We start from the raw sequence: 11505 nt of genomic DNA on the forward strand, positions 1-11505 counted from the left end.
TGGGCTGGCTTGGGGTCTTCCTTCTCGAATTGTTCTCTCAAGCGAGTTGATTATCGGTATGCTTGCTTCGCCAGTAATGATAGATGATCAACAAGTCAAGCAAGGATTTCCCGCATAAGGCACTAATATACCGCTTCCGTGAGTCATAGTTCCGTCTCTCAAGTTCTTAGTAGGGGTACAAAACGCGATCATAACGGAGAAGTCGAGACCTAACAAAAGAGGTAAACCTGAAGTCTCGCGAAAGACTAGGTCATTACTGAACGATCCCTGTTTACTAAGAAACTTTAGGGTGGATTCTAACGAAGGGGGGGTGTTCATATCTAAGTCCTAACTAGAGCCTATAGCAGTACGAAGTCGCTTACGCCGAAGGTCGATTGAACATGTTCGGGTGCATACAAATGGCGGGTTTGACGGACGAATTCATTCCCATGTAGATAAATACAATAGATGGAAACCTAAGCAAGTAGCAAAGCACAACCCCTCGCAAGTTGCTGCATCGGGCTTTCGCCCATTTATTCTATACCAAAAGTGAATTCATTTGCATACGACATTCTTACGGCACGAGCAAGGCATGAATCATCGTAAGGAAAGGGCTGGGGGCTATTACGTGACTGATCCCGCTCTATCTGACATATCGTAAGAAGGGGTTCTACTTAGAATGGCTCTATTCCATCGTAGTTAGCCAAACATATCGAGATCCATAAGAACGACCGGGTGGTCGAAATCCTGATACTACGGATATAGTTGAGTAAAAACTAAGGGGTATTTTGAGGACAACATCAATCTGTGACTGAGATACCGACATTGATGAATCGAACCTATAGCAATGCCGCTCTCCTTGCCCGCCCCATCCGCTCTTAGTCAGCTAACCAAGAATCACAGGAATTTTCCCTTTCATCCGTCCCTTCTGAGATTGGTTTTCCCTCCGCTTTAAACGTCTTTTCCCCGCCTGTTCAAGGCACCTTTGTATGAAACTTCTGCGTTGCTATTGGCCCGTCCCTTTTCAATCCATGATAACTATCACGAAATATTGAATCCTCATTCTAATCTAGGTAGTCCTCCACTTCGAGTCGAATAGTAAGTAAATCCGTACCCCAGTCTATTCTTTTCTTCCCCCGTAGCGGAGAAGGTTCTTTTGCTTCGAATCTTCGAGGCAAGCGAATGATAATCCTTGTGCTATAGTGCTTGACTCAGTCTCTCCGTCAGTCCTAAATCCTTCTCTTAGCTTAGTCAATGTCGTAGTATGAAAAAAAGGAAAATCCTTCATCTTATTTGATCTTTTAAGCTCTTTCTCAGATAATGATGATATTCTTAGTGTGTGAAGTCGATTCTTGCTTGACTTCTGGGCTCACCCGAGGCGAGGACTGCTTTCTTTCTTGCTTTGTATCGAGGGTATGTGTATGCGGTTGTAGTACATCTTCTTTATTGTTAGAGGTTTCCTTCTCTTATTGTCTTTGTGGCGGGAAGTAAGATGAGGGGAAGCTCACATCTGCGATAAAGACTTATACTACAGTTTGGGAACTCATGTCTTCTCGATCGCCTTCTTGATTGTTGCATTGGTTTAGTCAATCCGACCGGCGCACTTGCTTTTGTTGTAGTTTGTTAGTCTCCTTTGATTCGTAAACCAACCGGAGCAAGAACTGAACAGAGGCTTCAGTCTATGAGGCTTCCTTTTCTTCCTCTAGGTCTTTTCTTAGGTAAGGAAAGATCTTTCAAAAAGAGAATCAAGAGAAAGCGCTAGAACCGATGTAAGTAAGATCCGCTACAACTAGAAGTCGATCCGGTACCTTCCTCAGGGTACTCAACAACTAGAGTCATCTCCCTTTCTCCTTTTAGCTTTAGTCGGTCGAGTAGCTTATTCGAACGTTGTGAACTCATTCCTGCTTTTGCAATACCAGCGCATCTTGTGCCACAGAATCGGTTGTGCTCTGCCTCTTCCCCTCTATCAGAAGATTGCCTTGTGTGGAAGGTTGACTCTGAACTTCAGTCAATGGGAGGAATCCCCTTATCTAAGGTTCTTTGTATGGCACTCTAAACTCTCTTTCTTACGCGAGACAGAAAGTGTAACTACCGAAGCTCTTTCAACTTGTCCTGTCTTTGGATAAGTATTGCGGTTAAGTCAGTTAACAAGATGAGAGTCGGAAAATTGAAATAAGAACTGTCAAGTGATTCTTGAATGCTTCTACTTATGTAGATGGAGTCCAGTACGCTACTATATATACTGATAATTCCCAAGACAATATCGGGAGTACCCATCTTATGTGATATGTAACTAGATCGTCAAACTCTTTCCCGCTATACCCAGCCGATTCTCAAGGACAAAAGGTATAGCATTACATTTTAACAGACAGAGGAAAGCTAGGTCTCTACTCCTTCTTCATGAGGAAGAAAGGCCTTGTTATCATCTAGATCGACGTAAGGTGCGTAGCGGTGTAGAGTCCAACTAAGACTTCCATGAAAGGTCTCATTCATCTTGATTGAGGAGTTTCTTACTGACCGCTAAACCTTCTCTACTTTTGAAGATAGACTGGAAAGCAAGCTCAGAGAATATCAAACTGGAAGTCAGAGAAGTACCATGCATGGTTGCCCCCCATCCTTTCTTTCTATTAGTCTCACCCAGCAAGCCACCCCAACCCTACAGCCAAAAAAGGTAAGCGCCTAGCAAGAGCGTTATTTATTAGTTTAGTAAATTCAAGTTTTGGCTCCTTCAAGACTAAATAAATGGATAAAAAAAGGGGGGGACTTATGTAACGGTCTTTGCCACCAAAACCAACTAAGGGAAGTCGCATCCGTCCCATCGCAAGCCCCTACAATGTCATGATCATATTCATTTACCCTAGTTTCTTTGGTAGTTTAACGTACGGTCGCCCCTCCAACAAGAAAAGGTATAAATATGGAAACTTCTCTGCCATTTGGATCGGAGAATTTATGGAGGAAATCAGGTTTTAAATTCCCAGATACCGCACGATTATATAGACAAAGGTAATAGGTCGCGCCTAAAATCATCCCAACCGCTGCTAATGTGGCAACTAAGCTATTTCTTTCGAAAGCTCCTACTAAGATGAGAAATTCCCCGAGAAAGCTGCTAGTACCAGGTGAACTCATATTGGCCAAAGTGGAAGAGAAGAAAATGGTAGAGAGATTCGACATGGTGCTCACTGAACCTCTGTAATATCTAACAAGTCGAGTCTTATGTCGGTCATATAGAACACCAACACATAGAAAAAGGGCTGAAGAAACCAGTCCATGACTAGACATCGGTAGAATGCTACCTCCAATTCCCTGTATGTCCGATAGAGCCAAAGATTCCTCCCACTGATCGGAGTACGCCGATTACCCCCGAACCATACAAGATAGTTACTACCTATCATACCGCTTTCTAACTTAACTTCTTTTTCTGGTCATTCCGCTTTATCGATCGATGGTAGTATAAGAGATTTGTAACCCCCCGATATTTTTTACATAATGGCTCATGCTTCTTACCCATAGTTATCATGTATCTCCCCTGGTCATACTTTAGTATCACCTTGTAGACCCCCACCCCAAACACTATCTTCTTTATCAGTGAACCAGAACATAGTGCATAGGTACTCTTCGATGCAACGGGGACGAGATGATATGACATACTACGATCAAATACATAAGTGCTGTACTTCGTCTCGGCAATATGAAACCTCTCAACAGCTCCCATTCTTTTATGTGGTCCTATAGGGATGGGTAGGCCCAAGTCTTTTCCCTCCCCCCTCTCTCCATAAGACCCTCTTTCTCTTTCCCTCTCGGGAAAGATGATAAGAAATGATTCATTTTTTTCTCTAATGTTAACGACCCTATCTTGTATCGAAAAGTTTTTCGTGCTATACACCACGTTGAGAAAGACCAACCTCTTATGTACCATACTTTTTTGTACCTCGAAAAGGGGGGTCCTCCTTATGATCTACGGACGGCTGTCCGAAGTGCAAGGGATAAACTCAGATAGGATAGGATTGTGCACGTCGGGCCCTTCGGGTCTCATATTTTGGCCGACTTTACCGTATCTCCGTCCCCTATGTTAGGCGGCCGTAATATTTCGTTACATTCTACCATTGTTATGGTAGAATAAAAGGTTCCCCATGAGCTCCCGTTCACCAGCATGGTGGCAGGACATCTTGGGGAGTGGCTCCGGGTATAGATAGGGTGAAATCAGTAGGGGTCATGCAAATACATAGGCCCCTTCCCATCTCTTTTGGATGAATGGGGTGGTTTAGAAGGCGTTTTGTGATCTACGGCCCCTCGGGGAAGGGTTAAGCAGGTAGTAAAGGCCCTCTTACTTCCAGGTATGTGCTATGCGGCTCCCGAGAAGCGAATGAAGGGAAGCTCTTCGAGCTTTCGGGTTAGCTTACGCTTACTCTCAGCCTAATTGATTATAGGCGGGCAGTCTTAGCCCCCTACTTAAGATTCAATTCATAAGGCTAATTTTATGTTGTCGTGAGGCTTTGGTTAGGCCGAGTACTATAGACTAGCTACTTCTAGCTTTTATACTGGCCCTTCCACTTCGGTGTAGTTTTCGTTTGTATTGGTACTGAATGAACATATCAAACAAAGGCGAGCAGTATAAGGCCTTATTCATCCGGCCTGGGAAAAGTAGTGAACTCTAGAAGCTAGGGCTTTGTTCACCTTTGGACACGAACACTATTGAGTTCTTAGCGGAAACCCGCCTTAGAGATTGAACGACAATAAGATAATTCAACGTTCAATCTAAGATAGCGCTGAGCGCTGATAACTTGTAGTGAACATCCGCATTATGAAACCAACCCAAAGCAGCCTTTGGTACTTAAGTAGTTAAGGTTTGGAACCCTTGCAACTATGATAGAAAGTCGTTTGCTTGTTGCCAAACCCTTCGCCTTTCTTTTGAATGAAAGTAGGTCGTGATTGTTGTATTTTAGTTGGTGGGGGAAGCGGTAGCTTCGTGCTCCGCTTCTTTTGCGCTTGCTTGCGTAAAGGCTTAGAGCTGATATGCGGCTACGGCTAGCCGATTATATTATTCCATAAAAAAAAACTATATGTATAGAGAGATCCTCTAGATATATAGATAGAATAGATGTTCATGGATAGACAAACATTCCATGTATTCTTAGTTTTTGGGCTTAAAAAGCTCGTCAATCCAAATGAATCATTCTTCCGGTCTCTCTTCGCTCCCCACCCTGAAATTGACCCACGACACAGCACTCATTCGCTACGCGCGCGAGAAGGCAACGAAGTTCAGTTCATGAGACCACAACAGCAGCGACGTGGAGCAGCCGCGACACTTCCTTACTGGATCTCCTGGTGGCCACCTAAACGGTAGGTAGGCGGTGGATGTGTGACGTTTGGAGTTGTCGTTCGTGAACCTGTCCCCAATGGAATAATTAGTGATTTGTTCGCCTGCAGATCATAGCCTTACCACTCGGTCCCCGATGGCCAGCGGGGATTATATAGCAGCTCAGGTTCGTTTGCGCTGCGCATTCCCGCTGGAATAGACATATGTTAGCTGTAGGAAGTATGGTTCCGAAAGTGACTTCGGTTCGCCAGTTCAGGCTCAACTCCTCGCTTTATGTTAGCGGACCTACAAGTTGGGCCGGGGCTCTACGCTTTTCTTTCTGTGTGGGACGATACCGGGGAGAGAGGGGAATGCGTCGAGGTGGCGAGCAAGACAACTACATTTTGGCTTTTCCCTCCATGAGATGAGCCCAGTGCATTGGACCGAAGGACTAGATAACTGAGCTGGCCTAAAAAGCGCTTGGGCGCTCTACGTACGATGTAGACTCTATCAAATACATATCGATTTCTTTCTGATGGATCAAGAATAGATAGTTGTCTCATCAATAGATAGAAATAAGAGATTTCCCCTTTATTTTGAGAGATTCCATCTCTATCTCTTTCGATCTATCAGAACAGATCAGGTTATCTATCAATCGATTTGAAAATAGCACGCTCATCTCGCTTTTCGTTCATTTTCGCCACGAAAACATAGCAGTCATAACAAGAAGCAGGCGAAACAGCTAGAAGTACTCGCTTCACGCCCTTGAATTATTATTCACGAATAAATGTGAAAAGCCAACAGGAAGATTCGATTCTGACTTCGTAGAGCCGGTGCTGTTATGTCTGCGCGTACGGCCGTCCCCGACTCCTGTCCCGGGGCTCTAAGGGGCTTTTGTTTTTAGAACAAACGACAGTGTTTTGCTGACGCCTCGAATCAAGCTTTTATAGCAACTTGCTATGCTTTCTCCCCTATTGCTAGTAGATTGATGGGTCGCGCGCCCGACACACATGTTTTGGCCTTGTGTGTCCATAACTCAAAATAGGTAACCTAACGGACGTCGCCCGACTAAACATACCAATAGTCACCAGATTCATATGAGCTACTGAGGAGTAAGCAATGATCTTCTTAAGATCGATCTGCCTTAAAGTGGTCGAGGAAGTATATGTTATACCAATCGCGCTTAAAGTATTAATGAAAGGAGTGGAACAAAGTCTCGCTTCGAGAAACATGTGCATTGAAAATCTTAAAAACCCATAGGTTCCTAATTTTAAAGAAATTCCTGCCAAGATGATGGATCCTGCCGTAGGTGCCTCTACATGAGCTTCGGGTAACCAAATATGAACTGGTACCATAGGCACTTTGACGGTGAAAGGGAGAAGCAATCCATTGAAAGATTTGGCGCCGCTCACTAAATTCTGTGGTTAATGAGTTTGTAAATTAGTTGTTCCTGTTTGGTAGAAGAATCAATAGAATAGCTAAAACATAAAAATAGATCCAAACAAAGTATAAAGGAACAACTGATATGCTGCCTTGATCTTTCTTTGTCTCGAACCCTATACCCCTATAATAATGGTAAAGTCAGGGGTGGCCCCAAAGCGGAATTGACCGGTGGTGCTTGGTCGAAGCTCCAATAGGTAGCCACTCCCTTCTCAGAGAACCGTACGTGAGACTTTCGGCTCATACGACTCCTATCCCGAGCTTACATCGTCGGACCTTGGAATTAAACCACTATCTATGCATGTGTTTTCACCCGGACTGACGAATGTTTTGCTTGTCGAGTGGTGTCGAACAATGGTGCTTGCGTTGCGGGAAGATGCCCTCCCGTAGGGTTCCGGCCTGCTTCCCGCCCGAAAGAACCGCTCGCTAGCTAGCCGGACTAGTGGGGGCCCTATCTGGAGACATACTGAAAACCATGCCTTTCGAACCAACGCAATGCCCGTCTTCCAAATAAAAAAAAGGGCTCGTTGGGAAGAAAGATTACGTGGGCCTGTAGAGCACATGTAAGGCACAGTCGGGTTGCTCACTGAGCGGATCACTCTCTCAGAGAGAGAGAGAGGTGTGAAAGTAATAGCCTTATGTTATGGCCCCCCCCGACTTACGGCCTTTACGCTACTACTATTATGATGTGAGCGGTTCAATTGGTTGAATCTTTCTCAATCATCCTGGCCGGAACTTGTATGCACACTTGTACGGAGCATAAAGGCTTGGAACTCTTTTCTTATCTGAATCTTAAGGACAGGACCCTACCCTATTCTCGAACCCTCTGCCGAGGTCTACCCTGCCCGCATTTCCTTGTGTTTTGAAAGGAAAAAAAAATCTCTCTACCTGCTGCCAACAGTCTTTCTTCGGAATTATCTGAACGGGTGATCCTCCCATCCCGTTTGTTTTAGCAACTTATCCTAAGGTCTCCTCGCCAAGAGCTCCCCGGCGACGACAGAGGAAGCAACCCGTCTGCTGTGGCGGGGCGGCTTTTTTCTTTCACAATAAGACCTGGACGATTATCCCTACCTTCGGTAGCTTACGAGTTTACGTCCATCCCTGGTCGGGTACATTTCCTTTCGATTTCTCCCTGTAGCCGTTACCCGAATTCGCGCAAGTGTGTCCACACCCCCCAAACTTACTTGACGAGGAATCCTTTCTCGGAACAAACACAACCCCTACACACACCTAGGAGCACCCCCTCCTGCATATCCATACAAGACCCGAGTAGGCGGGTCGAGGTCCTAGAGGTACCCACTACTCGGAGTACCCTCCCAAAAGGAAAAAGATGTGTCTGTCAGGTTCGGTTCTTCTTAGTTGGGTTGGGCGGGTTCGACCAGAAATGCTATGCTTACACACAAGACTACCCCTCTTCCCGAAAGCTTCGCGGGGACTACTTTAGGACGACGGACGACCGCCCGTAGGGGGTTTACTGCACAAGGCCCCTGCAGAGGAAAGGCTTTATCCCAGCGAATAGAAGATACTCAGCTCCGCACAACATATTAGACACTTTCGGGAAGAACATAGAATAGTAGAAGATCCAGCATGCAGAACACGGCGATCATTATAAATTCACGAATTAGAAATGCTGTAATATACTCTTTCCCATAACTTCTCATACCAGACCAACCCACTAAAATGCAAATAGGGATCAGAAATGTGGTCAATATCACGAAAATAAAGAGATACCGTCTATACCCAAATAAAAATTGATGTTTTCATAAGAAGCCATCGAAGGCTTTCCACAAATTGAGATTTGGCCGTAGAAGGATCGAATTGTATCCGAAGAACAGGGGGATACAAAAAAGTAATAAGAGAGGCGCACAGACCAATTAATCGTATCGGTCGTATTCTTGAATTTGGAATGAAAAGAGGAGTAATGCTTCCTAGCACGGGACAAAGAATAAGACCACTTAGATCAGAATAGCATTCACAGAAATGTTCTAACATAGAGTAGAATCGAACATGGAAGAGATTCATTGACAACAGTAAAAAGATGGGCGCCTAATTCCAATACAATAGGGGTCTATCAGTGCAAGTCAGCTGAACACCGTGATTGATGATGGGTAGGTGGGTTAGGTGCACCTCTCGCCCAGTGGGAAGTAATGAGGCTAGTCTCCCCCCTTTCCCCCTGTCCGTGTGTGGGCCACCCTTCGAAAGGCGAAAAAGCGGGAGAACCCACTTAGACCCAATAGCGGGCAGCACGGCACCCTAAGATAGGGCACGCTCTGCTGCGTGCCATCCCGCTCGACCTGGCCCAAATACCTATTTAAGGTATTCTCAGAGAGAGCCGCCCCACCCCTAGTAGGGTGGTTAAAGAGGAGGTTGCGGATTTCTGACCTCCGAGCCAGAACTATCTGGGGGGGAAACCCATCCCCCACCAATGCGGCCTCGACCCTCTTTTCCAAGAGGAACTGCTTCTCCAGGATACCCAAAAAGAGTGGGAGGTGCCTGGGCTCGTTCCTCCCGATAAAATAGAAGGACAGCCGGTGTTGAAGCTCCGCTCTCCTTTGGATATCAGGAAGGAGAGGGCGTTCTAATTCCGGAACCAGAACGGCGCGCGGAATGGGCGCAACCTCGGGCTCGGGAATGTGCGGCTGTGCTTCTCTCCCAGGAGGGTAAAAAGGGCCAGACGGGGAACCCCTTCCCGCGTCGCACGCGGCAAGGAAGCCTTCAAGAGCCCCGCCCGAATAATAATTCAGAAATAGGAGAGGGAGAAGAACGAATACCAAAAGATATTTTATACTCTTTGTTTTGACTCCTCGAATAGAAAGGGTAGAAAAAAGGAAAAATAATAATACACTACATAAGAAAAAGCTGGAATTCGATCTTGGAAATAATCGACTCAAGCTCATCATACCCTTTTTTGTGACTCGACTCAAGCTCATCATAACCCTTTTTGTGACTCGACTCAAGCTCATCATACATAATTCGATTTCCTCTTCTTCGTGTTCTATTGATCAGAAGCATCCAGCAGCGCCTCGCCGGTTTAGAATTCGAACACAAAATGGCCATACTTAAGCAATTCTTCTTATTCTTCTTCTTTCTTAGTTGAAGTTCCCCTTCTCCGGCAGCTAGTTCAATGGTTTCTAAGCTGGACGACTGGTATTCTCTGGATGGACGGTAAATCCAGGTATGCTGCTGGTCCTTAGAAGGACCAAGGGAATCCTGGTCTTCTCTCCTAACGAATTTCCCCTTTGCTACTCCCTTTCGCTACCTGGAGCCAGGTTTTTTCTTATTATAGATAACGTACGCACAGGTGATCTATCTAATTAATGGACTAGCTTCACTAAGACTCATTCGATCTTCTATAGCGACTTTCGGACCATTCCATTCATTGTCTTCTTCTCAACCTCTCCTCGGTCACTGAACTGGGTTACTGAACTCCACCTTCTCGGAATCCCATTTCAGAAAGTCAGGTCGAAGGCAAATGGATTCCCTTGCTTGGGCAATAAAAAAGTCTATGATTCTCATCTCGAAAAAAGAGTTTAAAGCTACGGCACCTCCTATAACTACACCACCAAGACCGGGTAACAGAACAGCGGCCAGAGCAGCAGATTCCATAGCCGCGGTTCTTCCTCCATCAAAAGGCTCTGAGCCTGCTACGTAGCTAGGCTACGAGATTGATTCTCTGATGATAGAAAGAGAGAGGATAGAGGATCACGCTTACAAGCAGCCTTTTCCATCGTCTTTCGCTGACCCTGGTTCTATCAAACCCGCTTCTTCAATCCTGGTGTGAACTTCTTCCTGCCTTCTTACCCAAGAGCTCTGATTCCGCTTAAATAAAAGCAGCTCTTCTTCCTTACTCTTTCGAGTAAGCATTTTGAAACTTCCTTAAACATCTGCTTCAAAGAGCTAAGCCCCGGTCTCACTGAACTGGGTCAAAGAACTACCTTCCTGGAGCTACCTCCTTACTTAGATCGTTCGTTCCCCAATTCAAACTCGGATCAGTTGGCAAGTGGATTCCGTGCCTGGGTACGAAACTCTAAACGCAAAATTCGATCATTCAAGTCGGATAGCATTTATCTACGCTAGGATCCGACCTACATGAACTTCTTTCTTCTCTTATGATATTTCTAGAAAGCGAAAAAAAGAAATAATGGGGAATAGAATACAAGTGTTGAGTACCAGCTTCTACTCTTGTGAAAGGTGGGCCTGACCTCTTCCTTTCTATTTAGAAAGTGAAAGTCCTTGCCGGTGTGACAGTATGAGTAGACGGTGCTCTTCTCTTTCCGGGTTCATAATCGGTGCTATTGAATCTGCAGTTAAGGGAATATCGCCAGTTCTTTGAAAAAGAGTTCCGCTCAGGAATCCCTTTGAGGGAGGTTTAGCCTAGCCTTCAGGTCCTATAAAAAAAATGGAGCTTACCGGTTTATGGAATTGAGAAATAGATGTCCTACCAAGGCTGTATGGAATAGAATGAAGGGTTAGGGTTCTTGCGGGAAGAAGGACAAACCGGGCCCCTAGTGGTCCTTATCTTATCACGCCACACATGGAGACATCTCAAATAGGTAAATTGGTTTGGGAAGACGGGGGAAAAACATCCATCGTTTAGGTTTCTGAGTAGCTAAAGTTAAGATAGAATAGGTCATCACATCCTGGGGTTGAAGAATGAGCAGCTTTAAAAAGGAAATGGCAAGCAGGAAGGAGAGTAGTAACGTCGTATTATCCATCCGAAGCAGTAGCAGGCCAGGCACTGGTCTTTCTATCTTCTGGCTGTTCCCAGAAGGAATTTCCGAGCTTTTGAA

At 45.3% G+C, this 11505-nt stretch overlaps 1 pseudogene across 1 annotated transcript; it reads right to left on the reverse strand.

The window, feature by feature from the left end:
• Nucleotides 1-6: 6 nt before the first annotated feature.
• Nucleotides 7-11166, reverse strand: LOC125818134 (NADH-ubiquinone oxidoreductase chain 4-like; annotated as a pseudogene). The gene is made up of 4 exons (XR_007442343.1): nucleotides 8261-11166; nucleotides 6342-6862; nucleotides 2871-3293; nucleotides 7-438 (listed from the first exon to the last, which is right to left on the reverse strand). The product of XR_007442343.1 is annotated as an NADH-ubiquinone oxidoreductase chain 4-like (transcript).
• Between the last annotated feature and the right edge of the window lie 339 nt (nucleotides 11167-11505).

The sequence above is a fragment of the Solanum verrucosum genome, unplaced genomic scaffold (genome assembly GCF_900185275.1).
Source record: "Solanum verrucosum unplaced genomic scaffold, falcon-dt-bn FXZP01001226.1, whole genome shotgun sequence".
In the NCBI taxonomy this organism is placed as follows: Eukaryota; Viridiplantae; Streptophyta; class Magnoliopsida; order Solanales; family Solanaceae; genus Solanum; species Solanum verrucosum.